We start from the raw sequence: 20,737 nt of genomic DNA on the forward strand, positions 1-20,737 counted from the left end.
ACCCTACACAGGGTTTCCGAGGCTGCAAATCTTAATGGGAGCAGAAAGCCTCATCTTTCTCCCGTGCAACAGCTGGTAGTTTTGAACTGCCGATTTTGAGGTTAGCAGCCTGATTTGTAACCACTACAGTACTAGAGTTCCTTAAGTGCCATCAATGCTGCTCCAACTCATTTGACTGATTGATGATGTGCCGTGGAGTGGAATCTAACTCATAGCAGCTTTGCAAAGTGTTTCTGAGGCTGTAAATCTTTACGGGAGCAAAAGCTTCATCTTTCTCCCGCAGAAGGTCTGGTAGTTTTGAACTGCTGATCTTGAGAATACCAGGCCGACTCATAACCACTACACTACCAGAGCTACTTAGCGACCCTGTATAGAGTTTCTGAGGAGCGGTTGGTTAGTGGACACTTGACGTTGTGGTTCAAATCCTCCTTGCAATCCCTATATATGGAGTCCTGATGTGGCGCTGTAAGGTCACAACTGTACTGTGAACCACAAGGCCAGTGTTTCAAACTACCAGCTGCTCCTTGGAAACCCTATGCAAGGTCACTATGATTTGGAACCAAATCGACAGGACTTAAAAGTAACAATATATATATGTATATTCTGATAGCTCACGTCACTAGATATATGTGGCAAGTTAAACCAAAACACTAAATGTTGTTGTAGTAGTGGCAATATGTGTTTGTAATTGTGATGGTCTGTTTCCAAAGATAACTGCCCTTTCTATGCTCCTTTAGGGCATGAGTTTGGTTTCTTCATCTCTTTGTGCTAATCACAGTGCTTTTAAGATAGGTGATCAATGAATTTCACTGTGGGAATAAATATCAAAGTGAAAAACTTATAAATAAAAGAGGAATTACAGTTTAAATTATCATACTTGTATGGAAAAACTTCTGTTGATAATAAGAGCCCTGCTTACCCAGGAACCCACCTTTCAATTCTAAAAATAGCCAAACCAGGACATTGCATCGTGTAGTTATTGAACTAAACAGTTTCTCTTTTGTGTGATAACCAAGTTAAGTCAAGTAAATACGTAAATCTGGTGGGATGGCTGGAAAGATTGTTTGATTCATAACACATACTAGTTTGGGGGGGGGCGTGGATCTCATTTCCATTGTATCTGACACATCTCAGTTCTTTTGTCTCCTCTTAGAACTGTCTTTTTAGTGATACTGCTTCTTCCTCTGAGTAGGAGGACTTTTTAGACCACAAACTTCCAGGCTCAATTTTTGTATTTCCGATGAAAATGCTCATATTTCTCCATTGAATGTAAACATTTGTGTGATGTGTTTAAATGGAAAATTACTGAGTGCTGGCAAAGAATAGGGTGACTAGGGTGCTGAGTTTGATTTGATCAAGTTGTTCAGAACATAAAAATGATGAAACAGAATCTTCTATGCTTGGGGTAAAACTAGCATGTGTCTGCAGGTCTCTGTCTATATTGTCTTCTGCCTTTCCCACTTCTTGTATATCCTCCTGCCATGCTTTTCATTGATGTTTACTGATGTCTTTTCCCCTTTACCTGGCATTTGAGTTGAATCTCCACATTCATTACTTCCTATTGCATATAGTGATCCTTTTTTCTCTCCATCTGCATCTTTCTCAAGGTATTGTCCAGGGTGACTGCCTCATGCAGATGTAATGCTGATGTTGTTGTTAAGTACTGTGGCGTTAGTTCTGACTCATAGTGACCCTGCACAGGGTTTTCGAGGCTGCAAATCTTTACCGGAGCAGAAAGCCTCATCTTTCTCCTGTGGAACAGCTGGTAGTTTCGAACTGCCGACCTTGAGGTTAGAAGCCCGATTCGTAACCACCGATATTATCAGATAAAATGAAGTTTTCTTCAATGAAATGATATATAATAGGATGAATGTACAGCTAATGTTATGCCATGTAAACTATCACATAATTCACAATAAAACATTAAAAAAAAGGAAGTTTTCTTTTTATTCAAGGAACTTCTATAAAGAGTCCCATATTGACGTGTTATATTCCCTAGACTTTTTAAATAGTAAAGCTAATACTGCTGACCTGAACATATTAATTTTGCAGATGTGATACTAAAGAACAATATACTGATGTAATTTTTAATACTTGGGACTTACGACTATACTAAACATCCTGAGGATATATATATTTTTTAAAGTGTAATTGGAATGGAGATCAAAGATAGCTGAGGAAAAAAAAAAAAAATCAGTGTTGAAGGGGACAATTCATAGGATTTTTAAGTTCAAGTTCTATCAACAAAGAGAAAGTTTCATTAGGAAAAAGGTAATGTACTCAGTGTATATTTAGATATGCATTAAAAATTTTTTTTAGTAGGTATGCATAGGCTTCTGAAAAGGAAGTTTTACTGAATAAGTATTTTTGATGTATAAAATGTAATACATGAATATCACATTAGCTGATCCACCTTTTAAAGTTTACCAAGGAGTATGGTAAATCTTATTACCAGAGATAGCAGAGGTGAGTCTCATTTAAAGAAGTTGTCATGCAAGCATTTTTTTCTTATTTTTCCTCTTTGATATTTTCCACTCCTTGCAATGTTAGAAGTTAACCTGCCACTGTTTCATGGATGCTGACAGAAGCTCACTCAAGACTCCTGGTTCATAGATAAGGATCTTATCAACAGCAACATCTATAACAAAAACAGAATGTTAGCTGAATACTTTTTGTGCTGGTTCCCTAAACTCCATTTCTCAAACAGCTGTTACCAGGCCAGGAGTGCTAACCCAATCTCTGCCCTTCAAGAAAGGGGTCTTGCCTTCTACTCATTAAGAATATTCAGGTGAGGCAGAGTTTCCATATTATCAAAAGTTTATTATAAGAAAAAGGCTTGCAAGTAGAGATACGGAGGGCCTAAAGCAAACTTAACACCCCCTGCTCCATCTGGGTCCCTGAACAAAGCCTTTACTGGAGTTTCTAGAAGTTGTTTTGGGTGAGGAAAAGGTATCACGTTTATTCACCGGGATAGATGGACGGTAGGTAGGAAGGAATCATGTTTATTCATAACGCTAGGTGGGGATTTCTGGGAAGTAGCCCATTTAGGAGAGCCCATGCTAATTGTGTGCCTGTGCAGTATTTCTTCAATATAGATTCCACAGCCTATGTCGTCTTTCAGAATTTAGGTTCTAGCCCCTCCCAGGGACTGCTATTCTCCTCCACTCCCAAGTAAAGGTCATCCTTCAAGGTGGGTAAAACCAGTTAGATCATACAAGGAATTAAAATATAGATCTTGTGGGTGGTCTGTAAAATGGAATTAATGCTTTCATCCTTTAAGAGACCCCCTAGGCTCTCTTGGAGAGGTCAAGGAGCAGATGTTGGGAGTTGGACTACATGAGGACTTTAGCTGGGCTCATCATAGCTGTTGGGGTTTAGGGGTTGGGGACTATGGGACTAGTTCTTAGAAACCATCTACCACTGAGAACCTACTCAATGAACATTTATTGAGTGTCTACTGTATATGTCCAAGACACTGGGGATACAGTAGAGAGAACCAAAGAGATCTCCTGACCTTGAGATAAACCTTTGCTTTCCTAGTAACTCTTTTGAAAAGACCCTCTAGGTTCCCTGCCTTAAAACAATGCAAAGATAACTAGGATTGTATCAAACAAGATTGCATTAAGGGACAGAAGCCCTGAGATTAAAGAAGCTAAATCTTTTATAATGGGTAGCAACCATGCCTGGCTTTTGCTTTGGTCAAAAACACTCTTTCTATCTTCCACAGTACTTTGCTAAACAGTCATCCTGGAAAAGATAATTTGGAACAAAAGCAAAAAGGATACCCAACTGATCACAGATGTGAAAAAATGAGAGAGCCCCTTGAAGAATCATCTCCCAGTAGTATCCATTCCATTTTCTATTTTGGCTTCTGGATAATTTTGCTATAACTAGGTAACTTCATTGTTATTAAGTGCTGTCAGGTTACTTTGAACTCAGCAAGCCTGTATAAGGTTTCTGAGGAGCGTCTGGTGTGTTTGACCTTAAGGTTAGAAATCTAGTATTTATCTACAGTGCCACACCAGGACTTCAGTTATAACTCTATTGGCAGTCTGATTAATCAGACCAATAGAGGTTGGTGAAATCTCAAATTGTCTCAGAAAACATTTAATTAAGTGTACAATAAACAAGACTCCAGGCAGCAGAATGTGATTAATTTGGGAAATAAGGTTGAGTTTGCCATCTCCACTCTGCTAAGAAAGTTATTGTCATCCATTTGATTTCTATTTTTGATACTTTTCTAACATCTTTGGTTTTAATTTCTCTCTCTCCTTTTTGTTAATTCATTCCTTTCCTAGTGTATGTATGTGTGTGTGTGTGTGTGTGTGATTTCAAAAAGGAGTAAGATAAACTCATGTAATCTATCCATTCTGTATAATTGGGGACCATATTTCTCCTTTTCTAGACATGCTTTTTATGAGTTAAAAGACCATAGAGAAATTACGTTCATATAAAACTTTGATAGAGGCATGTTATAAATGATTAGCAAAGGCTCCTTCAAAAACAAAATAAAAACTCTAATTCTGAAAATTGTTGTTGTTAGGTGTCATCGAGTCAGCTCAGACTCATATCAACCTTATGTACAACAGAACAATACACTGCCTGGTCCTATGCAATCCTTACAATCATCGTTAAGCTTGAGCCCATTGCTGCTGCCACTGTGTCAATCCATCTCATTAGAGGCCTTCCTCTTTTTCACTGATCCTCCACTTTACCTAGCATGATGTCCTTTTACAGGGATTGGTCCTTCCTGATAACATGGCCAAAGTATGAGAGGTGAAGACTGGCCATCCTGAGTACTTCTTCCAACACAGATTTGTTTGTTTTTCTAGCAATGTGTGTTAGTTTTAATATTCTTTTCCAACACCATAATTCAAATGCATCAATTCTTCTATGATCTTCCTTATTCACTGTCCAACTTTCAGTAGCATATGTAACTATTAAAAATACCATGGCTTGGGTCTGGCACACTTTAGTCCTCAAACGCTCCAATTCTAGCATTTGCCAATTTTTATGGTATAACTAAATACTCCCAACTTAGTGTATGTTAAACTACCTATGTGATATCACTAACTATGGAATTAAGAAAGATGTACACAATTGAGTCTCATGAACAAAGTGTGAGCTGGCTTAAGCACACTGCAGAGTCCATAAGTTTAATATCAGAAAGAAAGAGCAAAAAATAATATCAGCAACAAAAACGTGTCTTTCCTCCAGACAACCTACATTTAAATTAGGGAGTGGTCTGAGAAGCCCATTCATTATGTGTTGTGCTGCAGCTATAGAGCTAAGGGGGCCTCAGAAAGCCCAGAACATCTTAAAATGGCTTGGCATTTTTCTCTTGGTGCAAGGTCTTACCATGATGTCTTCTCTCTGTAGCCATTGTGGCAAAGATCCTGCCCAATACTGCTTTAATTGACCAATACACGTCCCATTCAAAATTCCCAAAAATGACCCTGTACATCTTGCTTCATTCAGTCATAGCCAATATTCCAGTATCATAATATTTTTCTACATGCCACCTCCCACTCTGATTTCTGATGTATTCAAGATCTCTTCATCCCCTGACCTTTTGCCTTATTTTCTGTCTAGGTCTTCACATTTGTTTCTTGGACCTTCTGTTTTATAATATTCCTCTGATAGTAACCAGTAATCCCTGTGATTATACTAGTGCTTGCTCTTTGGATTACATCTGCTGTCCAGTGCTCTGCAAAACAAATTTGATCCAGCCAGGCCTGCTGGATCCTATCTTAGTCCTGAAAACTGGTCCACAGGGCTGAAGTCCACACCCAATTTGCACTAGCTTTTATGAAAAGAAACTAGACTTTTCCCAAAGCATGAACACCCTCTGTGAGATCCCCACCAGATGGTCATCAAGCTTTGAGTTGATTTGTATCTTCCGGGTTGTCACTACAGTCACAAGAATCAAATCATAATAGACTCTTGGAAGGTACAGTTTGAAAACAATTTCAGTAACAGATATAGACCTCAGATTTGAAAACCGATGTTAGTAAGGACCAGTTCTCTGTGTTAAAATGTATGGAGAACATATTTCCATAAAATATAAAACTGTACAATCCCAAGTGCCCCAAATATAATCTGGGACCTAGGAATTGCAAAAGTGTGTGACAAGGCTTTAATCCAATGAAACAGATATTTTGTAAGAAGAGCCCACAGATATTTGAAAATATGTGATCTTGAAAATAATAAATATCATTTTACTACCCCACTCAACAGTTTGTGATATTTTAGATTGAGGAAAACAAAGTGTAAGGAGTGATCCTTTTGATGTATTTCTTTATTCTATGTTTCCTTATGGTCTTGACTTTCTTTGTAGCCTACTTATAATTTCCTTATTTTAGTATTCTGACACTTTTATTTTCCCATATTTTATATGTTTTTATAAATTGGCCATACGTTTTTTTGTGAATCAAAGCAAATGTATGAACAATTACATAAAATATTCATTGACTTTGTTTCTGTTTAATTCCTCTGCTTTGGAATACTTTGCAATAAAGCATGGTCTTAACCACATGTCCTATAGTTATTTTCACTCTCCTATCAGAGCACAAGAAAATTTTGCTATCCTTGGAAATACTATTTTAGTGCTTCATTTCATGGGAATGCTTATACCATGGGATTATTTGGAAGTCAGAAATACTTAGTTATAGAATTATTAAAGCCTGACAATTGTAAACAAACATTTTTCTGAACATAGGAAGGAACTGTGAAAATAAATAAATTAATTTATCAATGCTACATATTACATTGGAGTCCTGGCGTGGTGCTTGGGTTAATGCGCCAGATTGCGAAGTAATTTGAACTGCAAGGTTGGCGGTTCAAGCTCACTAGCTTCTCCATGGAAACCCTATACCGGGTCGTTATTGGTCAGAACTGACTAAATTGCACTTAACAACAACAACAACACATAATAAAGTAATGAGATAACGGGACCTCAATTCATGTCTCCCTATGTCAAATTCATTTTTCTTTTCTTTTCTTTCTTTCTTTTTTTTTTTTTTTTTTTGCTACAATTTGCAGATATTATTCTAGTTCAGTAATAGGGCAATGTATTTGAATTGCAGCATTCAAAAATAAAAGCAATGCTACTTCACAAAAGATATAACAATACTCTTAGGGAATATAGAGCTAATTCATACTGAATTACTTGGGGAAATTGAACTCATAATCAGTATGTAGAGTCAGGTCACCAGGTTAAAAAAGTGAGCAAGAAATCCTAAAAACACAGGGTATTTTGTGACCAATAGCATTTTAAATTATACAGATAAAAATAATCAAATCTCATACCACAACACATAAATTGATTGCCCTGGGGATACAGCGCTTCCTTCTCTTTCTCCCTCCCTCTCCCTTATGAAGTAATTTCTTGGCCCTTAAAACTGTTTTGACAATTTATTCAAAGTACTGCTGCCAGAGTCCTATCCCATTTGGCACCAGGAAGGGAACAAAGCCCCCAACAACTCCACTGCTGTCTACAATGGACTTGACTCCCACTGTCTCTTCCTTTTTTGGTTATGGGCAATGACAGATTGCAGACTCAGATGGTGCACAGAAGTCTTACAATCTAGGAAGATGACCATTGCTTGCTCTGTCCAGTTTCTTTTTTCACTGGAAAGTTTATCAGGCATGCTGCTGGGCTTTAAAGAAAGATTGACCTCTATCTTTGTTGGTATCTAATTTTCCCTGGCAGAAGTCCAACTACTGAATCTCCAGAAATCCAGCATGATGTTTCCGTAGGTTTACTGATTTAATTCACAGAAAGTATATTTCAGCTATTCTAAGAATTCACTTAGTAACTGTTTCAAGCTTGTATTTGATCTGAAAATAAAACTCACTTTTTGATAATTTTGCATATGATTGTTGTTGTTCAGTGCCGTTGGGTTATTCCTACTCATAGTGACCTTCTATAGGGTTTCTGAGGAGCAATTGATGACTTTGAACCACTGACCTTGTAGTTCAAATCAACCTTGCAGCCCAGCACATCAGTGCCACAACAGGAAACCCTGCTGTAAAAGACTTCTTTAAAATATTAAAGAACAAAGATGTCAGTTTGAGGACGAAGCTGTCCTTGACCCAAGCCATGGCATTTTTTGTCACTTCATATATACTTCATATAGTTCATAAACATGTCCTAGTGTAGTACTGTGGGTTAATGCACTGGACTGAAAGGTCATTTTGAACCACAGGATTGGTGGTTCAAGTTCACCAGTTGCTCCTTGGAAATCCTATACAGGGTCACTATGAGTTGAAACCGACTCAAAGGCATTTAACAACAACAAAAACATATGCATGTGAAAGTTAGACAATGAATAAGAAGATCTTAGAATTAATGCACTGAATTATGATGTTGAAGAATACTGAAAGCATCATGGACTGTCAGAAGAACAAACAAATCTGTGTTGGAAGAAGTACAGTCAGAGTACTCCTTAGAAGCAGGAATGGCTAGGCTTTGTATTCTATTCTTTAGATTTGTTTTCAGGAAGGACCAGTCCCTAGAGAAGATTATCATGCTTGGTAATGTGGAAGGTCGATGAAAAAGGGGAAGATCTCCAACAAGGTGGATTGACACAGTGGCAGCAACAGTGAACTCAAACATACCAATTGTGGGGCTGGCGTAGTGTTCATTATGTTGTGCCTAGGGCCTCTGTGAATCGGAAATGACTCCATGGTACTTAATAACAACAACAGGTGTATCCAAGAAATCAAGGTCAATACAGCGTGCTTCTTGTAGTAGGAAAAGCACATATGCACTTAGAGTCAGAATTTCTGTGGTTGAATGTAGACTCAACTGCCTTCCCAACTGGGTTTCTCTGAGCAAGTCATGTCTTAGTGTCAGTGTCTTCACTTATAAAATAAGAATAATAATACCCATTCTGTCTGCTGCAGAGCAATAGTGTGAGAATCAAATGGTACAATGTAAGTGAAGACTTCTCTAAAAACTGTGTGGTTTTGGGCGTTATCATTGTCATCATCTGAAAAATGTGGGAGGATTAAAGAATAGTTGTGTCACCGACAGTCAGACTGATGAAAAATGGCAACTTCAATCTGCCTGTAAATGATTCTGTATTGCATTGTCTCAACTCTGTATTTGTAGTTGTGTGGAAGAGTTAATATATTTTTTTTAATCTATTTTTAGTAAAGGTGTTCATCCTAATTGACTGTGGTAAGGGTGAGATTGTGGAAATTACATATACAGTGATGTTTACTGATTTCCCATTGTTGAAATAAGACCTTAAGAAGAGAATATTTTTCAAACAGTCTAGTTGAAATTAATTAAATAGTCCAGCTTAAATTGTTGTTGTTGTTAGGTGCCATCGAGTCGGTACTGACTCATAGCGACTTTATGCACAGCAGAACAAACACTGCCTGATCCTGGGCCAACCTCACTATTGTTGCCACGCTTGAGTCCATTGATGCTGCCACTTGGCCAATCCATCTCATTGGGGGGGTCTTCCTTTTTTTCTCTGACCCTCCACCTTACCAGACATGATATCCTTCTCCAGTGACTGGTCTCTCTTGACAATATGTCTGAAGTAGTATGAGAGATGAAGTTTGGCCACCTTGGCTTCAAAGAAGCACTCTGGCTGAACTTCTTCCAGAATGGATCTATTGGTTCTTTTGGCAGCCCGTGGCACTTTCAATATACACCTCCAACACCATAACTCAAAGGCATCAAATCTTCTAGGGTCTTCCTTATCCACTGTCCAGCTTTTGCATGGATAGGAGATTATTGAAAGCACCATGGCTTGGGTCAGGTGCACCTTAGTCCTCAAACTGACAACTTTGCTCTTCAACATTTTAAAAAGGTCTTGTGCAGCATATTTTCCTAATGCAATATGTCTTCTGATGTCTTGACTGCTGCTTCCGTGAGTGTTGATAGTTGATCCAAGAAGAATGAAGTCCTTGACAACTTCAATCTTTCCTCCATTGATAAAAATGTTGTTTATTGGTGCAGTGGTGAGGAATTTTGTTTTCTTTACATTGAGATGTAATCCATATCGAAAGCTGTGCTCTTTGATCTTCATTAGTAAATGTTTCAAGTCCTCTTCACTTTCATCAAGCAAGGTTGCATCATCTGCATATTGCAGGTTATTAATGAGTCTTCCTCTAATCCTGATGCTACATTTTTTTTTCATAGAACCCAGCTTCTTGGATTATTTGCTCAGCATACAGGTTAAGTAAGTATGGTGAAATAATACAACTTTGTCGCACACCTTTCTTAATTTTAAACCATTCAGTGTTCCCATATTCTGTTCAAACAACTGCCTCTTAGTTCAGCTACAGATTCCTTATGAGCACAATTAAGTGTTCTGGAACACTCATACTTGGCAATGTTGTTCACAGCTTGTCATGATTCACACAATCGAAAGCCTTTGCATAGTCAATAAAGCACAGGTAAACATCTTTCTGATATTCTCTGCTTTCAGCCAAGATCCATCGGACATCAGCAGTGATATCCTTCGTTCTGTGAAGTATCTTGAAACTAAAGTGAAGACTATTGAGATAGGATTCATGATACATCCTTAGTAACAGGTATGATAATGGTGATGATATTGACAATGTTGATGAAGATGATAACAATGATAGTAATTCCTTTTATTAACTATCTTGGCCAGGCTTAGTACTTAAATTATTTAATAATCATAATAACTATACTAGGTAGGACTACACGCAAATCCCGAAGTCGGTAGCCCTAGAATAAGTTGATTCTGACACATAACTGTAATCTTTTGGAGTAGACTGCCACATCTTTCTCCCAGGCAGTTGCAGGCATGTTTGAATTGCCAGATTTTTGGTTAGCAGTCAAGCACTTAACCACTGCACCAAGTAGTTACTATGATGGTGATGGCATGCTGTGGAGTTGGTTCCAACTCTTAGAGATCCTGTATAGGGTTTCCAAATTTGTAAATCTTTATGGGAGTAGAAAGCCTCATATTTCTTCCACAGAATGGCTGGTAATTTCAAACTACTGACCTTGAGATTAACAACCCGACTCATAATCACTGGCTACCATAGCTTCTTAAGTAGTTACTATAATGGACTTTATTTACAGATGAGTTGACTGAAAATCAGTTTAATTTGCCTAGACAGAATTGCTATTAAGAACCAAGATTTAGTACTGAGAGTAGCATTCCAAAGTCCTTACTGAATATTCTGTTGTTAGGTGCCAACTCATAGTGACCCTATGCACAACAGAACGAAACGCTTGGTCCTGCATCAGCCTCACAATTGCTACTCTTGAACCCACTGTGTCAGTCCATCTCGTTGGAGGTCTTCAACTTTTTCGCTGACCCTTCACTTTACCAAGCATGATGTCCTTCTCCAGGGAATGTTCATTCCTGATAAGATGTCTGAAGCATGAGAAACAAAAGTTTCACCATCCTTGCTTCGAAGCATTCAATTCTGACTACTTCTTCCAACACAGATTTGTTTGCTTTTCTGACAGTCCATGGTATTTCCAATGTTCTTTTCCAACACCATAACTCACTCAAATGTACCAATTCTTCTATGGTCTTCCTTACTCACTATCCAACTTTCACATGCATATGAGGTTATTGAAAATACCATGTCTTGGGTCAGGCATACCTTAGTCCCCAAACTGATATTTTTGCTCTTAAACACTTTAAAGAGGTCTTGTGCAGCAGATTTGCCTAATGCAATATATTATATGATTTCTTGACTGCTGCTTTCAGGAGTGTTGATTGTAGATCCAAGCAAAATGAAGTCTTTGAAAATTTCAATCTTTTCTCCATTTATCATGATGCTATTATTGGTACAATTGTGAGGATTTTTGCTTTTTTTCCACTGAGGTGCAATTCATACAGAAGACTGTAGTCTTTGATCATCTCAGTAAGTATTTTAAGTTCTCTTCACTTTGAGCAAGCAAGGTTGTAACTTCTGCTTATCACAGGTTGCTAATGGGTCTTCCTCCAATCCTGATGCTACACTGGTCTCCATGAATCCAGCTTCTCAGATTATTTGTTCAGCATATAGATATTGCTTTGGTGTGTAATAGTTTCGGTTTTGTGTCAATTTGGCCAGGCTAAGATATAACTAATTACCTCCATGATGAGATCTAATATGATGTAATCAACCACATGATGTGATCTGATATGATCAGCTCTGATCGTATGTAATTATCTTATGTGTTCTAAATCCTCACTTCTATGATGGGGGTCCTGGTGTGTGCTTTAGGATAAGCACTGGACTGCTGATCACAATGTTGAGGTAATTCAAACCCATCAGCTGATCCTCTGAAACTCTACACATGGTCACTATAAGTCAGAATTTCCATAAGGCAATTAACAACACCACAACAATAATGTTAATGAGGTTAAATGTTAGCTATAGGATTTAGGTTGCATCTGAGTCAATCTCTTTTGCGATATAAAAAGAGAGAGAAGTAAACAGAGAAAGAGGGACCACCAGCAGAATAGATCCAGGGCTGGAGTGTGTCCTTTGGACCTGAAGTGCCTGCGTGATGTTCCTAGATCCAGGGGAAGGTTGATGCTGAGATTTACAGAGATCTCCAAGGAATACCGGACCTACAGATATTGAAAGGAGACAAGGACCTTTCTCTGGAGCCAGAACTCTGACTTTTGACTTCTAGCCTCTTAAACAGTGAAAGAGTAAATTTCTAGTTGTTAAAGCCATCATTTGTGATATTCCTATACAGCAGCATTAGATAACTGGGTTATTTTACTTGTAAAATGCAAGACCTAGTAGATTATCATGAAGCTTCTTTAATCAATCTCATTTAAGATACATGATTCCTTTTATTGAATTGTGTTACACTTTTACAATTCAAATCCACTAGCTGCTTCTTGGAAATCCTATACAAGGTTCTTATGAGTTGGAACTAACTTGATATAACTTAATAACAGTCAAAGATTCAAGCAAGGAATAGCTTTTAAAATACTCATATAACATTTATTGAATTGTCATTAGTGTCTTGGAGTATGTCCTGACTCATAGAGACTTGTATAGGGTTCCTAAGGATTTAAGATGCATTTTTAAGTTAAAGAAGTGCAAGAAGAGGCATTCAAGAGTTCAGAAAGAAAAAAAAGAATTTGGGAAAGAGACATTGGTAATACCAATCATAAACTGAAACCCACTGCCAAAGAGTTGATTCTGATGCACAGTGACTCTATTGGACATAGTAGAACCTGCTCCATCAGGTTTCTGAGACTAAATCTTTATGGGAGCAGACAGCTTCATCTTTACCTTGCAGAATGGCTGAACTATCAACCTTGCAGTTAGCAGTCCAATGCCTAACTCACAGTGACTCTAGGACTCATTTGAAAGGCACCTTGGAGAACTCCAATCCAGTATTTTTGTTTTACAGATTAGGAAAGAATGGAATAGCCTAAAGATCACAGGCTTTGGAGTTAGATGTGATGGTGGTTATGTGCTGTGGAGTCAGTTCTGACTTATAACAACCCTGTATAGGGTTTCTGAGGCTGTAAATCATTACAGGAGCAGAAAGCCTCATTTTTCTCTAGCCAAACAATTGGTAGTTTCAAACTGCTGATCTTGAGGTTAGAAGCCAGATTCGTAACCACTATGCTACCAGAGCTCCTGGAGTTATATCCACATTTAAATACCTGCATTACTACTTACTAGCAATTTGACTTTTGACCAGTTATTTAACCTCTCTGACACTCTTCAGGAATGGGAATAGTACAAGCTACCTTGCTCAGATACTTTTTGTAAAACAGCTAGAACCATTCTAGGCTAAAAATTAGTTGTTTTTTTGAAACTTTACTGTGATTACAGAGCAAACCATTCATTTTACACTTAATGAATCATATGTACTTTGGTTCATCTAACTGATTGCCACCCCCACAATGTGACTTATTTCACTTCACCGTGTGCTTTTTGTTCTCATTCCTTCTTTCCCAATCCTTTTGAACTTTATATTTGGGTAAATTATGCCCTTTTGATCTCAAATGGTTGACCATTCTATAGTGTGAAATACCTAACTAGTGTTGTTGCTTCCCCTTTAGATGTATCTTTGCTTGGATGAAAATTAGACTAGAGGGATGAGTTCAGCTCCAGACCAAGGGAGACCAAAGACCACAGTCTAGGGGTTCCACCAGTCTCTATCCAGCCAGTAAGCCTGATCATTATTTTATGATTTTGAATTTTGTTCCAGATGTTCTCTCATTCTCTCTGGGATGGTCTAATACGATTTATTTCAGAGCAGTTGGTAGTGGTAGGTGGACACCATCTAGTTCTGGTCTCAGAGTTGTGGAGACAGATGTTCAAATGACTCTAATGGACTAATTATTTCTATGCCTCTTCTAGGCATATTCAAATACCTTGAAAAAATGAGTTGCTGGGCACGAGGTCTCAGGATCATAGTCTTGGGGACACCATAGTCAACACTCCACAAAGAATGTTCTTTATCCTACTTTTGTGAGTAGTAACTGGGGTAATAGTTCTCCATTCACTTAAATACTCTTTATGAAAGAGTTCTAAATACCATCCCTCCAAGATTTTCAAGGTTGTAAGACCTTCATGAATAGTAATGGTCCTTGGGCCCACTGGGGATTTGTATCACCATATTGATGAGGACCTCAGTGTCTCTGTGATAGTTAAGGTTTTGTGTAAATTTGGCTGAGCCTGGATTCTCAGTAGTTTGGAAGTTAAGATATAGTAATCCCTCACTGTGGTGTTGATGGTTATTTGCTATAGAGTCGGTTCTGACTCTTAGCTGTCTTGTGTAGGGTGTCCGGGGCTGTAAATCTTTATGGGAGCAGAAAGCTCATCTTTCTCCCCCTGGAACCATTGACAGTCTCAAACTGCTGACTTTAAGATTAGCAGCCAGACTTGTAACCACAAAGCTACCAGAGTTCTTAAATCCCCCATGAGGAGCTCTAATATCAAACAATTATCCCCATGATGTGATCAACCCTGTAATTATCCTATGTGCTATAAATCCTACTTCTATGATGTTAATGAGTTTGGATACAGTCTACAGGATTAGATTGTATTTTGAGTCAATCTCTTTTTAGATATTATAAGAAAAGGAGTGAGTAGAGAAAGAGGACTCGCCTATCACCAAGATAGAAAAGCTGAGAGGGGAGTGTATCCTTTGGGCCTGGGCTCCCTGTACTGTGAAGTAAATAGGTCCAATGGAAGATTGATGTAAAGATGTTTGGAAATCTCCAATGAATACCGGGCCCACAGATGCAGAAAGGACACAAGGATCTTTCCCCAGAGTCAACAAAGCAAAAGCCTTCCCCTAGAGCTGGCACTCTGAATTTGAATTTCTAGCCTCCTAAACTGTAAGAGGCTCTGGTAGTGTAGTGGTTATGAATCAGGTTGTTAACCTCAGGGTCAGCAGTTTGAAACTACCAGCTGCTGTTCCACGGGAGAAAGATGAGGCTTTCTGCTCCAGTAAAGTTTTACAGCCTCGGAAACCCTATGCAGTGTCGCTATGAGTCGGAACCAACTCCACCGCACATAAAACAACAAACTGTGAGAGTCTCCTTTTTTGTTGTTTATTTACTCAAAGACCCTCAGTCACCCTAAGGTGCCACTGTGGGAAGCTGGGTGTTATTTAGTGGGAAAAGGAGAAACAACTTGTAGTTGTTTGCTGCCATTCAGTTAATTCCAACTCAAAACATTATTTATAACAGAACAAAATACTGTCCATCTTGTGCCATCATGATTGCTGGTATGTTTGAGCCCATGTTATGGCCATTGTGGTTGCCTTCAATTTCAATGACCCTCTACTTTCCATGAACCAAACAAAAAACACCCGTTGCTATTGAGTGGATTCTGATTCATAGTGACCCTGTACAACAGACAAAGCATAACTACTCCATAGAGTTTCAAAAGCTGTAATCTTAAAGCTTTGGAAAGCAGATTGCCACATCTTCCTACCACAGAATAGTGGGTGGGTTTGCTCTGCCCATATTTTGGTTAGCAACTGACAGTTTGAAAACTGAGCCGCCCCAAGAGTTCCTTCCAAACATGACTATGAGTATTTTATTGAACCCTGGTGTGGCACTGCAGGATTATGGGCTGGATCACAAAGTCATTTGAACTGCAAGGTTGATGGTTCAAACTCACCAGCCTCTCCTTGGACACTCTATACAAGGTTGCTATGAGTTGGAATCGACTTAACAGACTTAACAACAGCAGCATATTATAAATAAAATTTAAAAAGTTATTGGATCCCATCCATGGCAATAACAATATGAAATCTTGGGTGTCCCCTTGGAAATGCTTTTAAATTTAATATTACTTGGCCAAGCTGATGCTGCTATATCAAAGCCTTTCAGATGCACTCTTTGTTCCATTACCATAGATAGTTTTCTAGCATAGACTGTTATCAAATTACTTCTGAAATGTTATTTGATTGTTTGATCTGTTCTTTTGGTTCATCTGCCGTATTTTTTTTGGTAAAAAATATTCTGCTTTGACTTATTTCCCTTCTCCCTGAAAGATCTTAGAGTACTTTTTGATTGCCTACTAATTTAATTCCAAACATCTTATCAAGATTGAAAACATAATTATGTGACCCCAATTAAATCTACTCAGCATCACTACATATTACTCTTAAGTAATTCTCTACTTCAACCAAATTAGCTTTCTCCCTTCCATGCAATAGGCTCAGTGGGTCTTCACTCATATGTTTTTCCAACTAAAAGCCCATGGAGCATACTCATGGCTCTTTAACATTTCCAGAACCCTTCTATAGGCATTATTTCCTTTGATCCTTTTTATATTGGGGTCCTGGTAATGCAGTGGTTAGAAGTGCTCACTGCTAACCAAAAAGTTTTTGAGGGAAAGATGTGGCAGTTTGTTTCGTCAAAGATTTCGACCTTAGTAACCCTATGGATGCTAGTTCTATTCTGGTCGTTCTAGTTTGTCTTATAAGGTCACTGAGTCAGAAACAACTTGAGGCAGTAGTTTGATCATATTGATAATAGTAATTAAAACAGATCAGTTATTAATTGCTATTGAAAATCATTGTCAGGATTAAAAACAAGCATACTTAAGAGGACAGTTTTTATTTTTCTCATAGCAATTCCGTGGTAGAATTAGTACAAGAATTTAAATCAATTGAGTCACATGCCCAGTGTTTTTGCCCTTTATCCAATGCTTTTAATTTTAATATTACTTGACATTTCAATCTCACTTCAGTTCTCAGTTATTAAATATTTTCTGAGAATAAGGTGTGGTTGCTTACTTTTCTCTGAAAAATGGAGGAGATGTGGGTTAGATAAGTACAAGTTAATGATGTTCCACTGTGATTAACCTCAAGATTGACCAAAAAATCCAACTGTCTATTTTGTGTGACCTTAAGTAAACTGTTTTTTTAGCTGTCATGCTACTTTTACATTGCTAAATTATCACTACTTGGCTTAGACGTATTTATATGACACAACTATACATGACAAGCCAAGAACAGACAATGTCAAATACATACTAACATTTTGTAGTCATTTTCTATTCAATGAATCTTTGGAAAAATATTAAATTTGAACTTCATTTTTCAAGTACCAAAATATTATAAATGTTATACTCATCTATAGTAAATGAAGTAGGTCCATATTAAATTAACCTACCTTTGAAGATGTTGTTGTTAGATACCAGTAAGTCTGTTCTGACTCATAGCAACCTTATGTACAACAGAAAAAAAGTACTGCCCAGGGCCCTGCATCATCCTTAAAATCAATCCTGTCTGAGTCCATTGCTGTAGTCTCTACATCAGTCCATCTTGTTGAGGATTCTCCTCCTTTTCACTGACCCGCTATTGTATCAAACATGCTGTCCTACTCCATGTCCTCATCCTTCCTGCTAACATGCCTAACATACATGCTTCTGAGGAGCATCCTGGCTCTACTTCTTTCAAGAAAGATTTGTTCATTCTTCTGGCAGTCTACATACAGTATATTCCATATTCTTCTCTAACACTTTATTCAAATTCCACAATTCTTCTTCAGTCTTCTTTATTCATTCTCCAGCTTTCCTAAACATATGAAGTGATTGAAAATGTCATGACTTGGGTCAGATACACCTCAGTTTTCAAAGAGATATCTTCACTTACTAGCACTTTAAAGAGGCTTTTTAACAGCAGATTTACCCAATGGAAAATGTCACTTGATTTCTTCACTGAAGTTTCCAGGGGTGTGGATTGTGAACTCTAGTAAAATTAAATCCTTGCTAGAAATTTTAAAGATGATGTTCCAAGGAAAAAAAATCAAGTAAACATCTTGAGATATTTAATAAAGCACAAGGCATGGTGGGAAACATTATATAATCTACCTTGGTTCAAGGGTATAGCACATGAACCACATAGAATAAGTTGGGTGGGCATTGAACTCATCAAACATAATACAAGGCTAGTAGAGAAAGTTGCTCTACAGGTGTTAAAATGTTTAGTGAATGGGAGGAAAAAAGCTGGAAAGTGATAGACATCTGTAACCAGAGTCTGATGGCATATACTAAGATGTCGTTGGAGCTTTTAGGGGAATGCAGTGGCAATAAAGAGCAGAGAAACTGCAAAAATATGGCACCAGCCATTCCTCCTAGGAGCTCTGGTAGCATAGTGGATTGTGAGCTGAGCTGATAACTGCAAGGTCAGCAGTTTGAATCTAGCAGTCGCCCAGTGGAAGAAAGATGAGACTTCTTGCTCCCAAGAAAATTTAAAGCCTCAGAAACCCTATACAGGGTTGCTATGAGTTGGAACTGACTCAGTGGCACACAACCAACCATCCCTCCTATGGCATTTTCTGTTCAGCTGAGTTTGATGACTAATTGCAATAGTGGTGATGGTGGTTGTGTGCTGTGGAGTTGGTTCTGACTTACAGCCACCTTATATAGGATTCCTGAGAATCTAAGTCTCAGAAGCCTCATCTTTCTCCTGCGGAGTGGTTGGTAGATTTGAGATGCTGGCCTTGCAATGAGCAGATCAGTTCATAATCCACTAAAGTAGCAGAACTCTTTAATTCATTGTAATGGCCACCCAAACTCAAAGACAATACTTACAGTTATAGGGTTTATTAGAGAAGTTAGCAGGTTACAATTGAAGATCAGAAATGCACAGGGCACAGTTGTTCCAGTCAGTTACTGTTAAATGCTCCCAGGATACACCACTTCACCATAAGCCTAAGCCAGAGGTGCTCTGCTCTAGCTCCATGGGTCACCAAACCTACATCTTCCACTTAAGTGCACTCTATTCTGCAAGCAAGACTCCTGCCCAAAGTCCTTCAGCTTTACTTGCACTTTTCACAGTGAAGCCCACCGCTCTCTCTTGTGCTCTGGTTCTTGGTTCTGTGGCTACTCCTCTGTCACAACTTTCTGTACCTGGATCAAGGAAGTACAATATGCAGGGATCTTGGGGTCCATAGGATGTGCTCCACTCCTGGTTCTTTCTTCTTGATAGTGTTTAGAAATTTCACTCCTGCTTCTGAAATGGCTCCTTTTAAACCCATGTTGAGTTCCAAGTTTTCAAAATTACAATTAACTGTGTTAACATCTACAGCTGAACTCGTGTCATCCTAACTGTATTTTCTTCCACATACTTCCTACTCAAATCTAGCAAGAAAATTTCCTTTGATGGGAGTTAAAAACACACAGCTAGAAGAAACATATTAAATAATTCATTACACTGCAGGACACCCTCTGGCTCTTCTAGTCATTTCATACATAATGGATTGACTTTTCCTATAACAGTAATTTTAACTGAGCACACCCATGAAAATTTGTAAACCAATCACTTAATGTCTTTATCGTCCCCCATTTTTGATAACCAATTTCTAAATTGTCCCTCTCTGTCACTTCAGTTAGTATGGGTTGCTTCTCAATGTAAAGCAAACAAATGTCCTCCAACTAGACCAATAAATAGCATCATCATAAAAGGAGAAAAGATCATCTCTTTTTTGTGGTGCTGCGGAGGCTATCAGCTGCTTTACCATGAAGCTGAACATCTCCTTTCCAGCCACTGGCTCATTGAGGTGGACGATGAACACAAGCTTTGTACCTTTTATGAGAAACGGATGGCCATAGAACTTGCTGCTGACTCACTGGGTGACAAGTGGAAGGGCTAGGTTGTCTGCATCAATGGTGGGAACAATGAGCAAGGTTTTCCCATGAAGCAGGATGTTTTGACCCAAGGCAGTGTCCACCTGCTTCTGAGTAAGGGGCATTTCTGTTACAGACCAAGGAGAACTGGAGAAAGAAAACACGAATCTGTCCGGGGTTGCATTGTAGATGCCAGTTTGAGTCTTCTCAACTTGGTTATTGAAGAAAAAGAAGAGAAAGATATCCCAGGACTGACTGATACAATGGTACCCAGTCTCCTGGGGCCCAAGAAAGCTAGCAGGATCCGCAAACTTCTGACCCTCTCTGAAGAAGATGATGTTTGCCAGTATGTTGTGAGAAAGCTATTGAACAAAAAATGCAAGAAACCCAGGACCAAAGTGCCCCAGATTCAGCATCTTGGTACTCCATGTGTCCTGCAACATAAACGTCAGTGTATAGCTCTGAAAAAAACAACGCACTAAGAAAACTAAGTAGGAGACAGCAGAATACACTAAGCTTTTGGCCAAGAGGATGAAGGAAACCAAAGAAAAATGTCAGGAACAGATTGCTAAAAGACGGAGGCTGTCCTCTCCGAGAGCATCTACCTCCAACTCTGAGTCCATTGAAAAATAAAATAGATTTCTATGTGTGACAAATAAATATGCTCATATTAAAT

The 20,737-nt window shown here is 38.4% G+C and overlaps 1 pseudogene; it reads left to right on the top strand.

Moving 5' to 3' along the window:
- LOC102812720 overlaps positions 1–20,694 on the top strand; it is a 74,615-nt pseudogene extending 53,921 nt beyond the window's left edge.
- The last annotated feature ends 43 nt before the right edge of the window (positions 20,695–20,737 follow it).

Source organism: Chrysochloris asiatica, unplaced genomic scaffold (genome assembly GCF_000296735.1).
Source record: "Chrysochloris asiatica unplaced genomic scaffold, ChrAsi1.0 scaffold00013, whole genome shotgun sequence".
NCBI lineage: Eukaryota > Metazoa > Chordata > Mammalia > Afrosoricida > Chrysochloridae > Chrysochloris > Chrysochloris asiatica.